The sequence below is a fragment of the Vicia villosa genome, linkage group LG1 (genome assembly GCF_029867415.1).
Source record: "Vicia villosa cultivar HV-30 ecotype Madison, WI linkage group LG1, Vvil1.0, whole genome shotgun sequence".
NCBI classification, from domain to species: domain Eukaryota; kingdom Viridiplantae; phylum Streptophyta; class Magnoliopsida; order Fabales; family Fabaceae; genus Vicia; species Vicia villosa.
The window spans coordinates 229190043-229208874 of record NC_081180.1 but is presented as its reverse complement, the minus strand read 5'-3'; positions in this window follow the sequence as shown (position 1 = coordinate 229208874).

Genomic DNA, 18832 nt, shown 5'->3' with positions numbered 1-18832 from the left:
TCTCGTGCAGAGCTCTTTCTGGTTCTGTGTCAAAGGAAAATTTAGCTGAGGTCTGACCTCGCATAAACAGTTAGACAACAGTTAGAACAGATACAAGACTGCAACGAAATTAAAATTAACAGATAAAAATAAAATTTTGGTCGCAGAGCAACAAAATTTCAATTGACTTAAAGTTCGGCTTATAGTTTGGCAGTCCCCGGCAACGGCGCCAAAAACTTGATCGGAAAATAGCAAGTGTACTACTTTTGTTACCGATGTAGTTATTAAAATGGAGTTGAATCCAAGTATCGATCACAAGGACTGCGGATAAAATATAAGCCAGGACTAAATTTCAATTGAACAAAAAGCTATGATTGGTTTTTGTTTTGCTTGATAAAACTACTAACTGTTTATAATTAAAAACGATAAGTAAATGATGATTTGGTTCACAAATGAGAAGTCATGCTAAGGTTGATGTATAAATCTTATGTAACTCCTTGAGAACACCGTTGTTCAAGAAAAGATGTGACTATAATTGAGTATCAATTCCATAAAATAGTTTTTCCTAATTCCTTAGTGAAAAACTTATTAACACTTAAAAGTCAATTTCAATTCCTCAATAATTGATTTTAGTATTAAGGCATTACGCATTGTAATCTAGAATGAATGATCACTATGGTGAAATCCTTATTCCTAAATGATTTACCGGTAATGTTGTGATTCAAAACGCATTAGAGTGGTGTGTCACGCCTAACCCTAATCATAGATCAACAAAATATTTTCCAATATGATGAAGCATGAAAATCTTTGAATCATAAACTCAAATTATAAAAACATCAAATTCATCACAACGGTTTTAACAAGTCATTACATGAAAAGATTTAGGGACATCACCCTAGCATAAAATAGTTTAGCTACTCATAGTGTTTAAGAAAATAACAAGAGTAATTGAAGTCATTACAAGAAATTATCGGTTGATATGATCTCCAATCGCGAGTGCTCTTGAAGATCTCTTCCAAAACCCTTGACTCTTCTTTCTCTGTAATTCTCTATGCTCAATGATCCAAGATCCCGGTTCCTCCTTCCTGTTAGGTTTTAGTAGTGTTGGCAGTCATCCCTCGTATCCGAAAGGTCCAAAATACCCTTAATGAGCTCAAGGCTTTCAAAATATCAAAAGTTGGAAATCTGCCCGCGCCTACCAACACGGACCGTGTGCAGGAACACGGGTGCCCGTGTTGGTCAACTGCTTCTTAGCCCAAAAATCACTTTCTGCTCAGCTTTTCACACGGACCGTGTGCAGGAACACGGGTGCCCGTGTGAAACCTCTGCCTAGCTCTCAAAAACATCTTTCCAGCCCTCTTTTGACACGGCCCGTGTGCAAGCACACTGGTGCCCGTGTGAATCTTCTATTTGGCTCTTTCAGCTTCTTTTTTTCGCCTCGGAGTGTCCTAAGTTCCTATCTCATTCCTGGTTCAACCTGGACGACAACAAACTAACAACCAACGCATAAAATGGCACTTTTATAAAACTTAAAACACACTTAGCATGCAAAACTTAAATAACCGACAAATTAAGAAACTTATAATAAAACCTATAACAATGCCACTTAGTATTACCAAGATTATGACTTTTGGTCGGAAAAAGGTGCGGAAACTTACTAGAAATGGTGACCGATCAATCACTCATAAAATCAGTAAGATCTATGTTGATCAAAGAAAATCAAGATCTAAAGAAAAAGCACTCAGTGTAATGAATGTGAAGGCTTTGGACCTTTTATAGCAGAATGCCCTACCTACTTCAAGAAACAACTGAAGGGGCTTTCTAGTTCTTGGTCTGAGCATGGGAATTGATCTTGATGTTGAACTTGTCAAGACAAAAAGGTGAGGTTCTTATGTAGACTCCTATAATAAAGAAATAAGTCATGATGAGCTAGCTGCTTCCTACAAATATTTGTGCATCAAAAGTGAAGAAGTATGCCTGTAAGGAGAAAAATAGAAGGTGACTATTTCTCAACTATAGGCTGAAAGGGAAGGATATTTTTCTACCATCTATAACCTAGAGGATGAGGTCTTTTTTACCAAAAAACTTGATAGCATGATCAAGTTTGTGAGGATGTTGAATAATAGTTCAGATATGGTGGAGGAATTTCTTCAAGATTTGAAGATGACTGGAAACCTAAAAGGGATAGAGTTTGATTTTCAAGACTTTAACAAGCAAAGAAAATCTTAAGTGACATAAATTTGTTTCATTCAAAAGGCGAATTTGAGTCAATGATGTCAAACAGAATATCTCAACATATTGCCAGACATCAGAATTCTCAAGCAAATGGTAGGTTCTTGCACTATAAATGTCACTTTTGTGGTAATAGTTGGTCATATCAGGCCATATTGTTTCAAGTTGTATGTAAATCCCAAAGGTACAACTCATCCTAAGGTTAACCAAGCAGTGGATAAAAACTCAATAAAGGTGCTAATTATCTTATTGCTCATATCTCTCTTAGAATTTAGAAAAAGAATATTGGTATATTTTCTTTGACATTCGTTGTTGCAGACACATGACTCGAATATAGGTGTTTCTGACGGACATTGAGAGTCACTCTTCCAACCATGTTACTTTGGTGATAACGCCAAAAAAGTAGTTAAGGGGATTGAGAAACTGGATTGTGAAGGATTTCCTAGTCTTGATAATGTTCTTCTTGCTAAAGAACTGATGACTATTGTGATATGCATAAGTCAGTTGTGTGATCACAGTCTAAAGGTAAGTTGCATTAAGGAAGAATGTTTGCTCACTTATGAGACGGATAGAGCCTGATGAGGAAGTTAAGTCCAAAGAAAGTCACTTTTGTGTGTACCACAAGGAAATAATTGCTCATCCAGATGCTTGAAGTTCAAGGAAAAATATGTTTAGATGTCACACCAGAAGTTACAACATCAGACAGTTGCCAAAGTTCTATAATTTCATCTTATGGATCTAATAAAGCCAATGCAAGGTAAGAGTCTTGGTGGATAGAGGCATGTCTATGTGGTTTTTGATGATCTTTCTAAAATTACCTAGAAGATCTATAGCAAAGTAAAATCAAAGATCTTTATCAATTCCTTCAAAGATACCAAAGGAATGTTTCTGATTTATTATGCTGATTGCAAAACTTATGTATGTTAACTCCATAACCAAAGTCAACGGTTCAATCATTGAGAAAGGGAGTGATGTCCAAGCAGATATTGGAACATCATCTCAGTAGATTAGCACTCCAGAAAATGAGGGAGATTCTAAAAAGCTAGCAGGCACTGAATCAGAGAACTCTTAAGTCAACAAAGTTTTCTCTATAGCTCAGTTAAATTATTCCATAGAATTCATTATTTGGAGTTTGTATCACCTATTGATTCAGAGATGAAATATCTAATCATGGTGAATTTAGGAGTAAAATTATTAGCGAAGTCTGATGGAGATAGTATTGATGGAGGATGTTTCCTCTTGAGAAACAATTTTTTGTCTCTTGGACCAGCAAAAGTTAATCATGGTCTACCATAAAGGCTATGCATAATGCTGAAGGAAGTTGTTGTTCTCAATTGAGCTGGATGCTAAAGGAATACAATGTCCAACATGATGTCATGACATTGTACTGTGGAAAGTTGGTTTAAGTCTAGATACAAAAGGATGTCAGTTTTTATAGCAGGATAAAGCTCATTAATACTGGTCATCTCTTTGTCAGGGGTCTTGCTATAGGAAATAGTGTTTCTACTAAGCTTGGGACTTCTGAGAATCTACTGGGAGATATATGTTTCTTAATTATGTGGAGGAAATCCATTTTGAGAAATTGTGGGATTGAGAATTTGTATTACTGAAAAGTTATTGCAGGATGGGAAACTTACTAACAATATTTTCTCTTCCTTTCATCTAGTGGTGCATGAAAATTCAAGAAAATATATTAGTCTATGTTCAAACCTGATATGTTTATCTCTGACCAAGGGAATGTTAGTTCAAATGTTGTGAGAATTCCTAGCAGTCAAAGCTTGGGAAGTAAGGAAGAAGAACAAGAGAGTGTCTCTCTCATATGGTGAGTGGTGCACTGTTATTAAGGGTAATTTAACTTCTTTCAATCACTCTCTCATTGACTGATCTATCGTTACAAGCAATGTATCGTTACAAACAATGTAACTCTCTTTTCAATTAATACCTTACTAGATGTTCCTCCTCTCAAGCTGCGTTTCAACATGAGCTAACCTACAAAAAATGTTGATGATAAAAAGGTTCATTTGCTGGAAGCCAAGAAGGATAAGAGTACTGATCCAAAGAAGGTTGAGTCCAATGTTGTACCAGCTGTTGGATCATCTAATGGAGCATCAGTGATAAGCAAGAAGTTTTTGACAAAGATGAAGTCCTTCAAGAAAAATCATGTTCAGTTACATGACTCTGACACAGATGCTGATGAAGATTGGGTCAATTTCATTGACTTAGGGTGGAAGGATTAGGTAGCTGTTTTTTTTTTCTATTAAAAAAACAAAGAAAATATATTTTTGTTTGTTGTCCCTTTGCTAGTTGGATCAGTTATAATTTTCCAACATTGTGTGTGTTTCCACCTAGTTTTGTTTCCATTGCTAGTATGTTTCCAGTTTCTATTTATATTTACTCTATTTTTGTCAATTTTTGGCTAAAAAGGGAGAGTAAAGTGTTAGTGTTTGGTTTGGTTTTTTATGAGTAAAGAGCATTGCATGTCACATGTCTTCACATGTTGATGAATGATAGGACTGTAATATTGCTTAGGATAGAGTAGTCTAATGTGGTTGCTTACTGTATACAACTATTTAGGGGGAGCATGATTGCCTGTCATGCTTGGTTGTGTTTCTGTTGCGGCTACTGCTGATGTGATTATGTGCAAGATGTCTTACCATATATTCTAACATCCTGTCTGTTGTGCTTTGTGGAGAACCTTGGTGACTCTCTGGTAATCTTTTACTCTGGTGCTCTGAGTTATGTGTGAGGCTTCTGTTGCACGTGCCTTTGTTGTCTGAATTTGGATATCTCAAGCTTATTTTTCTGGTGATTTGGGTTTTCCTCTTGAGGGGGAGAAATGGTTGTTTTTCTTGTGCTTTGGGTTTTCCTCTTGAGGGTGAGAAATGGTTATGCGTGGCAGGGGAGTACTGAACCTGTCTGATCTGTAAATGCAGTGTATCTCTGATATATTTATATGTATGCAGTTTGTACAAAGTTTACATGTTCTTTCATGTAGCTTGTATAGTGTGTGTGGTCACCCATGTATCTTTTGATAAACAGAGGTAGACTGATTGTTACTTGATTGTTTATCAAGTTATTATTCTTAATCTTGAAGCTTTTAAGCATAGAGTTAAGTATTGTTCGTTATTCTCAGTAAAAAGTGAAGGATAGAAAAACACTTAGAAAGGGGGGGTTTGAATAAGTGTAGTCTTAAAAACTCGAATGATAAAAACAAATTGCACAGTTATTTTTATCCTGGTTCGTTGTTAACTAAACTACTCCAGTCCACCCCCACGGAGTGATTTACCTCACCTGAGGATTTAATCCACTAATCGCAACAGATTACAATGGTTTTCCACTTAGCCCACGACTAAGTCTTCTAGAGTATCCTGATCACAACCTGATCACTCTAGGAACAAATGCTTAGACACAAGCTAAGACTTTCTTAGAGTATCCTGACCACCACGTGATCACTCTAATTACAACTGCTTAGACACAAGCTAAGACTTCCTAGAGTATCCTGATCAACACTTGATCACTCTAGTTACTTACAAATTAATGTAATGAATTCTAAGAGTATTACAATGCTTCTGAAAAGCTATAATCACAACAGTGATATTTCTCTTAAAGTTTAAGCTTAATCTCACTAATATATTACAACAGCAATGTAGTGAGCTTTGATGAAGATGAAGTTTCTGAGCTTTTGATTTGAACACCGTTTCAGCAAGTTAATTGTTAGCAAATCGTCGTCTTTTTTGCTTCTCATCAGAACTTCATATTTATAGGCACTTGAGAAGATGACCGTTGGGAGCATTTAATGCTTTGCGTGTTCCGTACAGCATTGCATTTAATGTTTTACGCTTTTGTCAACTACCTCGAGCCTTGTTCACGCTGTGTCTACTGACGTTGCCTTTAATAGCTTCCAACGTTCCTTTTGTCAGTCAGCGTAGCCTGCCACCTGTACTTTCTTCTGATATGATGTTTGTGTATACAACGTTTGAATATCATCAGAGTCAAACAGCTTGGTGCATAGCATCTTCTTGTCTTCTGACCTTGAAGTGCTTCTGAGCGTGATACCATGAGAACTTCAGTGCTTCTGCTTCTGACCTCAAGTTCTTCTGATGCTTCCATAGACCCATGTTCTGATTTTGCCTTGACCATCTTCTGAATTCTTGCTAGACCATGTTCTGATGTTGCATGCTGAACCTTCTGAGACAAAGCTTCTAAGCGCTGATTTGTGCATACTCTTTATATATTTCCTGAAAGGGAAATTGCAATGTATTAGAGTACCACATTATCTCACACAAAATTCATATCCTTGTTATCATCAAAACTAAGAATATTGATCAGAACAAATCTTGTTCTAACAATCTCCCCCTTTTTGATGATGACAAAAACATATATAAATGATATGAATTTGCGATCAGAAAGAGCAGACGGCTAAAGACAATTACACAGCTATAGCATAAGCATGTGAATATGTCTCCCCCTGAGATTAACAATCTCCCCCTGAGATGAATAATCTCCCCCTGAAATTAATACTAGAAGAATTTTAATAATAAAAGACTTCCCTGATTATTTCGGTAGAGACGTTCACAGTGCTTGATCTTCAGAACATTCATGACTTCTGATTTCTGCTTCCATAGGACAGCTTCAGAACTTTGAATTTCTTTAGATCCTCAGAACATTCACAGCTTCTGATTCCTGCTTCCATCGGACAGCTTCAGAACTTGAATTTCTTTGATCTTCAGAACATTCACAGCTTCTGATTCCTGCTTCCATCGGACAGCTTCAGAACTTGAATTTCTTTAGATCCTCAGAACATTCACAGCTTCTGATTCCTGCTTCCATCGGACAGCTTCAGAACTTGAATTTCTTTGATCTTCAGAACATTCACAGCTTCTGATTCTTGCTTCCATTTGGACAGCTTCAGAGCTTGAATTTCTTCTTTCATTACTTCATGCTAGATTGTATCAAAACATTGTTGAATGTACCAGAGCATCATCAGAGCATCTCTACATCCTGAAATGTTACAGAACAAAACTAAACGACAAAAGTCAGCATGAATAAATCAGAACATAAAATATGTTTCAGAACACATAATATGTATCAGAGCCATATAAGCCATATAGAATGTATCAGAATATCTGAACATTCTTAATTCTACTTCTGCTTCTGATTTTGAAGCTTCATAGCACTCAGCTTGCTTCAAGAATCCAAGAACTTGATTTATCTTGTTGCTTCTTATGTTGCACTTTAAAGAGAATCTTCAATTCCTGCAACAACACAACTTAAAGAATAGAACTTTGCAAGTTCTGTTAGTAATGTGGGGCCTTTTTACCCGGTAACTGATAATATTAATCAGATCATTTATCATATATTTTCTCCCCCTTTTTGTCATAACATCAAAAAGAATATAAAAGATTCAGATGTAAGCACAGGACAAAGGAAAGAAACAGAAATAAACTTTTCATTGATTAAACAAACAGGATTACAAAAGATGTATGCAGAAAACAGATGCAACAAGGAAGGAAAACTACAAAGACCAAAGACTAAGACCCTAGCCTAGACAAAATCTGCGCCAGAATGTCATGAACCCCGTCAGTGCTTTCAGTTTGTCTTGCCATGAAGGAGCGAAACTCAGCGTTGGCTGCTTCTTGCGCATCCAAACGAGAAGCCAGCATAGCCTGATTCTGATGCAGAGCATCCAAGGTCTCCATCAGAGCTGAGGGTACACCAGAAGAAGAAGCACCAGAATTTCTGCCAACAGGGACAGCAATCTCAGCAGGATGATCTTCTGGGAGGTCTTTAGCAGCCTCGGCATATTCTGGTTCAGGCAACTCAGAAGCTCCAACTTCCAACGCCTGAAGAATAGCTGCTAGGTTTGATGGAGGAGTAGGACCAGCAACTTCAGCAGGATAAACCACTTCTGGAAAGACCATGTGAGGAGCACTTTCAGAAGGATTCATTCTGAACCAATCAAACAGCCATTGAAAATCTCCAGTCAGCACAAGATACCTTGGTCTCCATACCACGATGTCTCTGCAGGGATTTTCTTCTTCCATCTCATCTGCAGGTATCCTCTCTTCAAGAACTCTTCTGTTCCTGATGAGATGGTGATAGCTGCTTTCACCAACTTCCAAGAGACGACCACGAACACCAGGTGCGTCAGACATGATCCTTCTCTGGACATCCGTAGCCTTGACCAGAAAGTCCTGACGAAATGCATCCCGGAGGTTGCAAGTAGCATACTCATCCAGATGGTTAAGGTGAGCAGCGCCCAGAATCTCCAACCAGCTATTTACATCAAAATGTAAAAGCTCTAGAAATGATTGAGTGGTAGGTGTTGGAGGGTTTACAGTGAACCTGGAGTCGGGAAACACAAAACTGTAGGGGTTAGGTGTTCTGGTGGGAAAAGGGTGTGAGAGCGGTGAGGAGATATCTGTGAGATGGGTTGAAGGATAGGAGATATCAGATGGTGAAGAAGGTGGTTCCAAAGAGATGAATGAAGAGGAAGAGGTGGTGGAAGTTTGTGAAGAGGGAGGTGATTGAGGGGTACCGTCAAGGGGTTGATACACACGTCTAGAGTAGTTTCCAGACATCATAGCTTCCAAGGGATTCACCTTGAGAGGGTCATAGGTGATCTTTACTCTTTTTGGTTTGTTTTCTGGTTCATCAGTTTCATTTCTCTTTTGTTTTCGATCAGATTCTTGATTTGAGGAGCTTGACGAAGGATTCATGGTGACTTTGCAGATAGTGAGAACCGCTAGGGTTTATGATATGAATGCAAAGAGAGAGAGAGAGAGATAGCAAAAAGGAAACTAAATGCAAGAAAGAGAATTATAAGAGGGAAAAGAAACGTTTGAAGAGTATAAAAAGAAACTGAAATGATGAATGGCATTTAATGTTACATGACGTGAGGAGAGATAATAATAACAAAAGAAGTGATTAGCACAGTTACCTAAGTAGGCGTCCCCTCAACTGCACGCACGTTTGTCCAGAAATAGTGAACACGTGTTTACCATCTGGATAGCCAGTTACAGCTGTTTTACTTTTAAAGAGATTCTGAGTCAACTTAGACAATGAAACGTTAGTAATAACTGAATCACTATTTCTAATTGATTACAATCAGAACTTCTTATAAAAGACTAATCCAATCTCATTTCAGAAGATACTCATACATAAGATCTTCTCATCTTCTCATTCTGGGCATAAATCCATACTGATATTCTTCAGAATGAACTTAAACCTATCTTCAGCAAGGGGTTTTGTAAAGATATCAGCCCATTGATGGTCTGTATCCACAAAGTTTAAAGATATAACACCCTTCTGAACATAGTCCCTTATGAAATGATGTTTAATCTCAATATGTTTAGCTTTTGAATGTAAGATAGGATTCTTAGATAAACATATAGCAGAAGTATTATCACAGAAGATAGGAATGTTACTCTCATATATCTGATAATCTTCTAGCTGACTTCTCATCCAGAGCATTTGTGTGCTACATCCAGCAGCAGCAACATATTCTGCTTCTGTTGTTGAGAGGGCAATTGTAGCTTGCTTCTTGCTGTACCATGAGATCAGATGACTTCCAAGAAATTGACAACTTCCATAAGTACTTTTCCTTTCAATTCTATCTCCATCATAGTCAGCATCACATAATCCTACTAAGTTGTATTTTTTGGATCTTCTGTAAACTAAACCAACATTAGTAGTACCTTTCAGATACCTCAGAATTCTCTTAACCGCAGTTAAATGAGATTCTCTTGGATCTGATTGGAATCTATCACACAAACAAACACTAAAGAGAATGTCAGGTCTAGAAGCAGTTAGGTATAGAAGAGATCCAATCATACCTCTGTACAACTTCTGATCTACCTTCTTACTTACCTCATCCTTACCTAGGACACACGTTGGATGCATAGGAGTTTTGGCTTCTTTACTTTCAGAAAGATTAAACTTCTTCAGAAGTTCTTTCACATACTTCGTTTGATGAACATACGTTCCATCAGAAGTTTGGTTGATTTGAATCCCAAGGAAATACTTGAGTTCTCCCATCATGCTCATTTCAAATTCAGCCTGCATAGACTCAACAAACTCCTTTCCAAGTGTAGCATTAGATGTTCCAAAGATAATATCATCAACATATATTTGACAAATTAAAATATCCTTTTTAAATGTTTTACAGAAGAGAGTAGTGTCCACTTTTCCTCTAGTGAAACCATTTTCCAGAAGGAAAGAACTTAAACGTTCATACCAAGCTCTAGGAGCTTGCTTCAATCCGTATAATGATTTCTTTAATTTAAAAACATGATTTGGAGACATGGAGTCTTCAAAACCAGGAGGTTGATGGACATAGACTTCTTCATCTATATAACCATTTAAGAAGGCACTCTTAACATCCATCTGATAAAGAGTGATGTTGTGTTGAGTGGCAAAAGAAATTAATAGACGAATAGATTCTAACCTGGCCACTGGTGCAAAGGTTTCTGTGTAGTCAATCCCTTCTTGCTGACTATAACCTTGAGCAACCAGTCTGGCTTTGTTTCTTACCACTTCTCCCTTCTCGCTTAGCTTGTTTCTGAACACCCACTTAGTGCCGATGATGTTAAATCCTTTTGGTCTAGGAACCAAGTCCCATACGTCATTCCTTGTAAACTGATTTAGTTCTTCTTGCATGGCAATTATCCAGTCTGGATCTTCTAGAGCTTGATCAACAGAAGTTGGCTCGATCAAAGAAACAAGACCTAATTGACATTCTGCATTGTTCTTAAGGAATGCCCTTGTTCTGATGGGATCACCTTTCTTCCCAAGGATCACATCTTCTGAATGAGCTGAAGCAAGTCTAGGTGATCTTCTGACTGTTGGCTCTTCAGAAATCCTGAGATTCTCTAAAGAAGCAGCAACTTGATCTTCTGATCCATTGCTTCTGAGACTGCCAGCTTCTGCAGCTTTGCTTCTTGGTTCTACAGCTTCTGATATATCAATATCAAAATCTGCAAAATTCTCAAACTGCTTTGATTTTTCAAGACCAAGCTTATCATCAAACCTGATATTGATTGATTCTTCTACAATCAATGTTTCAGTATTGTATACTCTGTAGCCTTTAGAGCGTTCAGAATATCCAAGAAGGAAACACTTTTGTGCTTTAGAATCAAACTTACCAAGATGATCTTTAGTATTCAGAATAAAGCATACACATCCAAAAGGATGGAAATATGAAATGTTGGGCTTTCTGTTCTTCCACAATTCATAAGGAGTCTTATTTAGAATAGGTCTTATAGAGATTCTATTCTGAATATAACACGCAGTGTTTACTGCTTCTTCCCAGAAATGCTTAGCCATATTGGTTTCATTGATCATGGTTCTGGCCATTTCTCGTAGAGTCCTATTCTTTCGCTCTACAAATCCATTTTGTTGTGGAGTTCTAGGACAAGAGAAATCATGGGCAATACCATTTTCTTTGAAGAACTCCTCAAAGAATTTGTTCTCAAATTCACCACCATGATCACTTCTAACCTTTAGGATTTTACACTCTTTCTCAGATTGGATCTGAGTGCAGAATTCAAAGAACACTGAATGAGACTCATCCTTGTGTTTCAAGAACTTTACCCATGTCCAGCGGCTATAATCATCAACGATGACTAATCCATATTTCTTTCCTCTGATAGATGCTGTTTTGACTGGGCCAAACAGATCAATGTGCAAGAGTTCTAACGGCCTTGAGGAAGAAACAACATTCTTAGACTTGAATGCAGGTCTGGAGAACTTGCCCTTCTGACATGCTTCACAAAGAGCATCTGATTTGTATTTCAGATTTGGGAGTCCTCTGACCAGATTTAGTTTGTTAATCTGAGAAATCTTTCTCAAACTAGCATGACCTAATCTTCTGTGCCAGACCCATTGCTCCTCAGAAACAGACATAAGACAAGTCACCTTCTACTTCTCAAGATCAGAAAGATCAATCTTATAAATGTTGTTCTTTCTCTTGCCTGTAAATAGGATTGAGCCATCCTTCTGACTTACAGTCTTGCAAGACTTTTGATTGAAGATTATATCATAACCATTGTCACTTAATTGACTTATGGACAATAAGTTATGCGTTAATCCTTCAACAAGAAGTACATTAGTTATGGAAGGAGAGTTACCAAGACTTATGGTTCCAGAGCAAATGATTTTGCCCTTCTGATCTCCTCCAAACTTGACTTCTCCACCTGGTTTAAGCACCAGGTCTTGGAATGTAGACCTTCTTCCCGTCATGTGTCGCGAGCACCCAGAGTCCAGGTACCATGACATTTTGCTTTTTGTCCTCTTTGCCGCCAAGGATATCTGCAACAGAAATTATCTTCTCCTTAAGAACCCACAATTTCTTGGGTCCTTTCTTGTTAGTTCTCCTCAAGTTCTGATTGAACTTGGGTTTAGCAAAATATTTAACAGGAGGAACAGCATGATATTCTTTAGGTTTGTCAGCATGATATTTCTTAGGATGTGTCACAAGCTTCTTGGTGTGAACAGTGTTAAACTTCTGTGCATGTGAAGTGAGCCTAATATCATGTGCATGGCCATATTTGAACTGATCATACAATGGCTTGTATGTGATCTTCAAATCATCAATAGGTTCAAATTTATGTGAGGTATCACCCTCATAGCCAAAACCAAACCTTCTGTTTCCAGAAACACCATATATCATAGAAGCAAGATGACTTCTGCCAATACTTCTAGATAAGAACTTTCTGAAGCTCGAGTCATATTCTTTCAGAATATGATTCATGCTAGGAATGGATTTTTCTGTTTCAGAAGGAGATCAACTATCTTTGGATAGATTTAAAACTTTTTCCTTCAGTTCAGAATTTTCCACTTCCAGCTTCTTAGTTTCAAATTCAAACTGCTTCTTCAGCTTTTTGTATTTGATACTAAGATGAGCCTTGAGTTCCAGAAGTTCTGTTAAACTGGAAACTAACTCTTCTATAGATAGTTCAGAAAATACCTCTTTAGAATCTGATTCTGATGTAGATTCTGATCCATCATCTTCTGTAGCCATCAGCGCGAAGTTGGCCTGCTCTCCTTCAGAGTCTGATTCTGATTCTGATTCAGAATCATCCCATGTTGCCATAAGACCTTTCTTCTTATGAAACTTCTTCTTGGGATTCTCCTTCTGAAGTTTTGGACACTCGTTCTTGTAATGTCCAGGCTCATTGCACTCATAGCAGACAGCCTTCTTCTTGTCAGATCTTCTGTCACCAGAAGATTCTCCTCGTTCAAATCTTTTTGAGCTTCTGAAGCCTCTGAACTTCCTTTGCTTGCTCTTCCAGAGTTGGTTTACCCTTCTGGAGATCATGGACAGTTCATCTTCTTCTTCAGATTCTGATTCTTCAGGATCTTCTTCTCTAGCCTGAAAAGCGTTAGTGCATTTTTTAACATTAGATTTTAATGCAATAGACTTACCTTTCTTCTGAGGCTCGTTTGCAGCCAGCTCTATTTCATGGCTTCTCAAGGCACTGATAAGCTCTTCCAAAGAAACTTCATTCAGATTCTTTGCAATCTTGAATGCTGTTACCATTGGACCCCATCTTCTAGGCAAGCTTCTGATGATCTTCTTTACATGATCAGCCTTGGTGTAGCCTTTGTCCAGAACTCTTAATCCAGCAGTCAGAGTTTGAAATCTTGAAAACATCTTTTCAATGTCTTCATCATCCTCCATCTTGAAGGCTTCGTACTTCTGGATTAGAGCAAGAGCTTTAGTCTCCTTGACTTGAGCATTTCCCTCATGGGTCATTTTCAATGACTCATATATATCATGGGCAGTTTCCCTGTTAGATATCTTCTCATACTCAGCATGAGAGATAGCATTCAGCAAAACAGTCCTGCATTTATGATGATTCTTGAAAAGCTTCTTTTGATCATCATCCATTTCTTGCCTTGTAAGCCTTACGCCACTGGCTTTCACTGGATGTTTGTAACCATCCAACAGAAGATCCCATAGATCAGCATCCAGACCAAGAAAGTAACTTTCCAGTTTATCTTTCCAATATTCAAAGTTTTCACCATCGAATACTGGTGGTCTAGTATAACCATTGTTACCATTGTATTGCTCAGCAGAGCCAGATGTAGATGCAGTTTGATTTGTTTGAGTTTCACCAGCCATCTTTTACTGAAGTGTTTTTCTCTTCCTGAATCTTTTCTAAACACGGTTAAGTGCTTGCACCTTAGAACCGGTGCTCTGATGCCAATTGAAGGATAGAAAAACACTTAGAAAGGGGGGGTTTGAATAAGTGTAGTCTTAAAAACTCGAATGATAAAAACAAATTGCACAGTTATTTTTATCCTGGTTCGTTGTTAACTAAACTACTCCAGTCCACCCCCACAGAGTGATTTACCTCACCTGAGGATTTAATCCACTAATCGCAACAGATTACAATGGTTTTCCACTTAGCCCACGACTAAGTCTTCTAGAGTATCCTAATCACAACCTGATCACTCTAGGAACAAATGCTTAGACACAAGCTAAGACTTTCTTAGAGTATCCTGACCACCACGTGATCACTCTAATTACAACTGCTTAGACACAAGCTAAGACTTCCTAGAGTATCCTGATCAACACTTGATCACTCTAGTTACTTACAAATTAATGTAATGAATTCTAAGAGTATTACAATGCTTCTGAAAAGCTATAATCACAACAGTGATATTTCTCTTAAAGTTTAAGCTTAATCTCACTAATATATTACAACAACAATGTAGTGAGCTTTGATGAAGACGAAGTTTCTGAGCTTTTGATTTGAACACCGTTTCAGCAAGTTAATTGTTAGCAAATTGTCGTCTTTTTTGCTTCTCATCAGAACTTCATATTTATAGGCACTTGAGAAGATGACCGTTGGGAGCATTTAATGCTTTGCGTGTTCCGTACAGCATTGCATTTAATGTTTTACGCTTTTGTCAACTACCTCGAGCCTTGTTCACGCTGTGTCTACTGACGTTGCCTTTAATAGCTTCCAACGTTCCTTTTGTCAGTCAGCGTAGCCTGCCACCTGTACTTTCTTCTGATCTGATGTTTGTGTATACAACGTTTGAATATCATCAGAGTCAAACAGCTTGGTGCATAGCATCTTCTTGTCTTCTGACCTTGAAGTGCTTCTGAGCGTGATACCATGAGAACTTCAGTGCTTCTGCTTCTGACCTCAAGTTCTTCTGATGCTTCCATAGACCCATGTTCTGATTCTGCCTTGACCATCTTCTGATGTCTTGCCAGACCATGTTCTGATGTTGCATGCTGAACCTTCTGAGACAAAGCTTCTAAGCGCTGATTTGTGCATACTCTTTATATATTTCCTGAAAGGGAAATTGCAATGTATTAGAGTACCACATCATCTCACACAAAATTCATATCCTTGTTATCATCAAAACTAAGAATATTGATCAAAACAAATCTTGTTCTAACAAAAAGCTTTTAAGAAAAACTAGGTATTTTTGTATTTGAAGTATAATATTCTATTTGGTTGTTTTGATTCTAGTCATTGGTTTGTGATTGTAGTTATCACTGAGGTGATTGTGGGAAGTGAGAGGAGGATGTCATATTTAGAAGGTTTCTAGGTAGAAGTTGCAAAATGTAGTGAGTGATTAGGCGAGAGGTTGTAATTTGGGATTTTTTAGGCTTTGAACTAATATTTTCATAGTGAATTTCCTTCTTGGCTTGGTAGCCCTCAGAGTAAGCGACATTGCACCAAACTGGGTTAACAATTATCTGTGTTATTTATCATTCTACAATTATTTCTGCATAAGTTAGAGTTTTGATATATCAAGTTTTGTCTGTCAAAAGATGTCATAAAATATGTCCTGACATTATGTTTTGATGTTAGGACATTAGTATTAACATGTTTTGTTCTTAAAATTTCCAGAATTTCACTACCATTTTCAGAACTTCAGTGAGAGTTGACCGGAGAAGATGATCAGAGGTATGAAGATGATGACCAGAGTTTATTTAAATGATCTGGCCAATGATGTTGCGCCATTTGTTTTATTTTGATTGGGTGATTTAAAATGGATCTGGTGTTTTTATTGAAGTAAATTCCATTGTGTTCCATCACCTCTACGTCATCAGATCTGCCACGTCAATTAATGAGAGCCATATCCAACGCACCTTTTTTTTATGATTTTATTTTATTTGTTTTAATTTCATTTTATTTGATTTCTTTTCTAGGATTTATATAAAATTCATTTTAACTCCAAAAAATTCCAAAAAAATCAGAGAAAATAGTTTTAAAATTTTTGGGAATTTGATTTTCTGTTTTAGAATTTTTCATTAATTTTCTCCTTTTTGCATGCATTTTAAATAGTTTTAAAAAAATTATGCATTAAAAAATTCTGAAAATTTTATAATATAATCCTAAGGTCATTTTTTACCTATGGTAATTTTATTTGTTTTTATTCAATGTTTTGAGCATACTTTGCTATTTCAGTTTTATTTTCTTTTAAAAATCTTTTTATGCATTTTAACTGCATTTTAATGTATTTTAATTGCATTTTAATGCATTTTATGTTATATCATTGTTTGTCTTGGATCTTGATCAATGTCATGATCCAATTTGGTCTCTCTCTCTCTCTCTCTCTCTCTCTCTCTCTCCATCTCCTTCTCTTTCTTTCTTTTTTTGATCAATTGGATGATGATGATTCATCTTGTTCAATTAGGTCTAGACTGGTACTTGATGAATGTTCACCAATTCAAATCTACTTTCCACTTGATCAAAGGATCATATGAAGTACTTTGGGTTGATGATAAGTTTGTCCTAAGGTATCAAGAAGGACTTGATTGATGTAATAATCTCAACTCCTGGACTAAGTCTTGATCACCTTGTTTTGACTTGTGCTATTTGTTTGAGGAGAAAGATCTCTATCATTTCTCTAACAAATATGGTACACTCTATTCACTCTCCCTATTCACTCTCCTTTCTCACCCTCCTTCCTCACTCACCATATTCACTATCCTTTCTCACTCTCCTTCCACAACCTCCTTACTCAATCTACTTCCTAACTCTCCCTATTCACCCTCCCTATTCACTCTCCCTACTCACCCTTCTTCCTCACTCTTCTTACTCAATATCCTTACTCACCCTCCTATCTCACCCTCTTTCCTCACTTTCCTTACTAATCTTCCTTCCTCACTCTCCCTTTTCACCCTACTTCCTCACCCTCCTTCCTAACCCTTGTGGTGTCGTTTTTTTTACCTCCCCGTTTCACTTGGGAGGACGGCACGCTAGACCCTTCACGTGAAATTTGGAAGGAGAAAGCGCCCATGGCGGGATGAATTTTATTTCAGTTCTACCTACGATAACACACGAAATTTTTAATTATCCTACGAGGAGGAAAGGGGAAAAAGATCTCAAATAAACCCTAGGAGTTTGCTAAGTGTGGGGATTCACCTAGACTAGAAATTCTGGAGTCCGGGAGGTCGGTTATACATAGGGAAGGTTTTAAGCACCCTACTTATCCGTAGTACTCTACGGGAACCTTCTCTGTGTCTATGTGTTTGTGTTTGTTGCTAATGATTGGGAAAATTTCTCCTTTGTGTTAGGAGGGAAAATTGAATTGAATTAAAAGACAGACTGACTGACTATTTTTGGTTTTTAATTAGCTCGCTGAGATTCCTCGTGAACCTCATGCCTACATATCCCTAATGGAAGTCAGAGCTTTTTGTAGTTCGGGTAACTAATTAGGGAAATTAATTGTTTTTGGTGCCTTGCTTGAAGCTCTAGGTTGAAGCTTGAATTAAATCTCTGTTTACAGTAAAGAGACATGAAATCATCTTTATAGAGAGGTATTTCTACTATTCCACCACAAACATTTAAAGTGACAGAAAAGCTGAGTTTGTTTCATTAAGAGAGGGACCCTACTTGGTTAATCAAGTATGACAGTCACGTGTCTCTTGAATGAAAGATTCTCGACCAAATTAAAGAAAATTGTACAAGTCTGGGATGTAGCCAGAGCATGCCTTTCACGAGTCCTAAATGGGAGAATGTTTGAAATGATTGTTTGTTTGAAATGATTGTTTGTTTGTGGTGAGATAGGAGAAATATCCCCCTATAAAGATAAGCTATGTCTATCTACTGTTTGAAAGATTTGATTTTTAGCTGGCTTGAATGAGGCCCAAGCTTAAGGCTTTTGATTGTTTTTAATGACTCTTGGAGATAACTCCACTGGGAATTGACTTTTGGATGATTTGTGTTCTGTATGAAGCCCAGAAATGAGGCTGACTTTAGTTAGAAAGTGTTTTATTTTGTTTTATGATTGAGAGGTTTATTTAGTGTTTTGTACAAAGCCCAGAATTGTGGCTGACTCTACCTAGGGAGACTCTATTTTGTGCCTTGTATGAAGCCCAAGGTTGTGGCTGACTCTTGCTAGGGAAGACTCTATTTTGTGCCTTGTATGAAGCCCAAGGTTGTGGCTGACTGTTGAGGAAACTGAGTATGGATGACTCTATGGGAAAAAGATCCTAAAGGTTAGGAATCTTTTGACACAGGAAACGTGGTTTATCTGCCTTGTACAAAGCCCAAGGTTGTGGCTACTTGATGGTGAAGGACTCACTGGGGAGACTCTATTATCTGCCTTGTATAAAGCCCAAGGTTGTGGCTGACTCTAGATAGGGGAA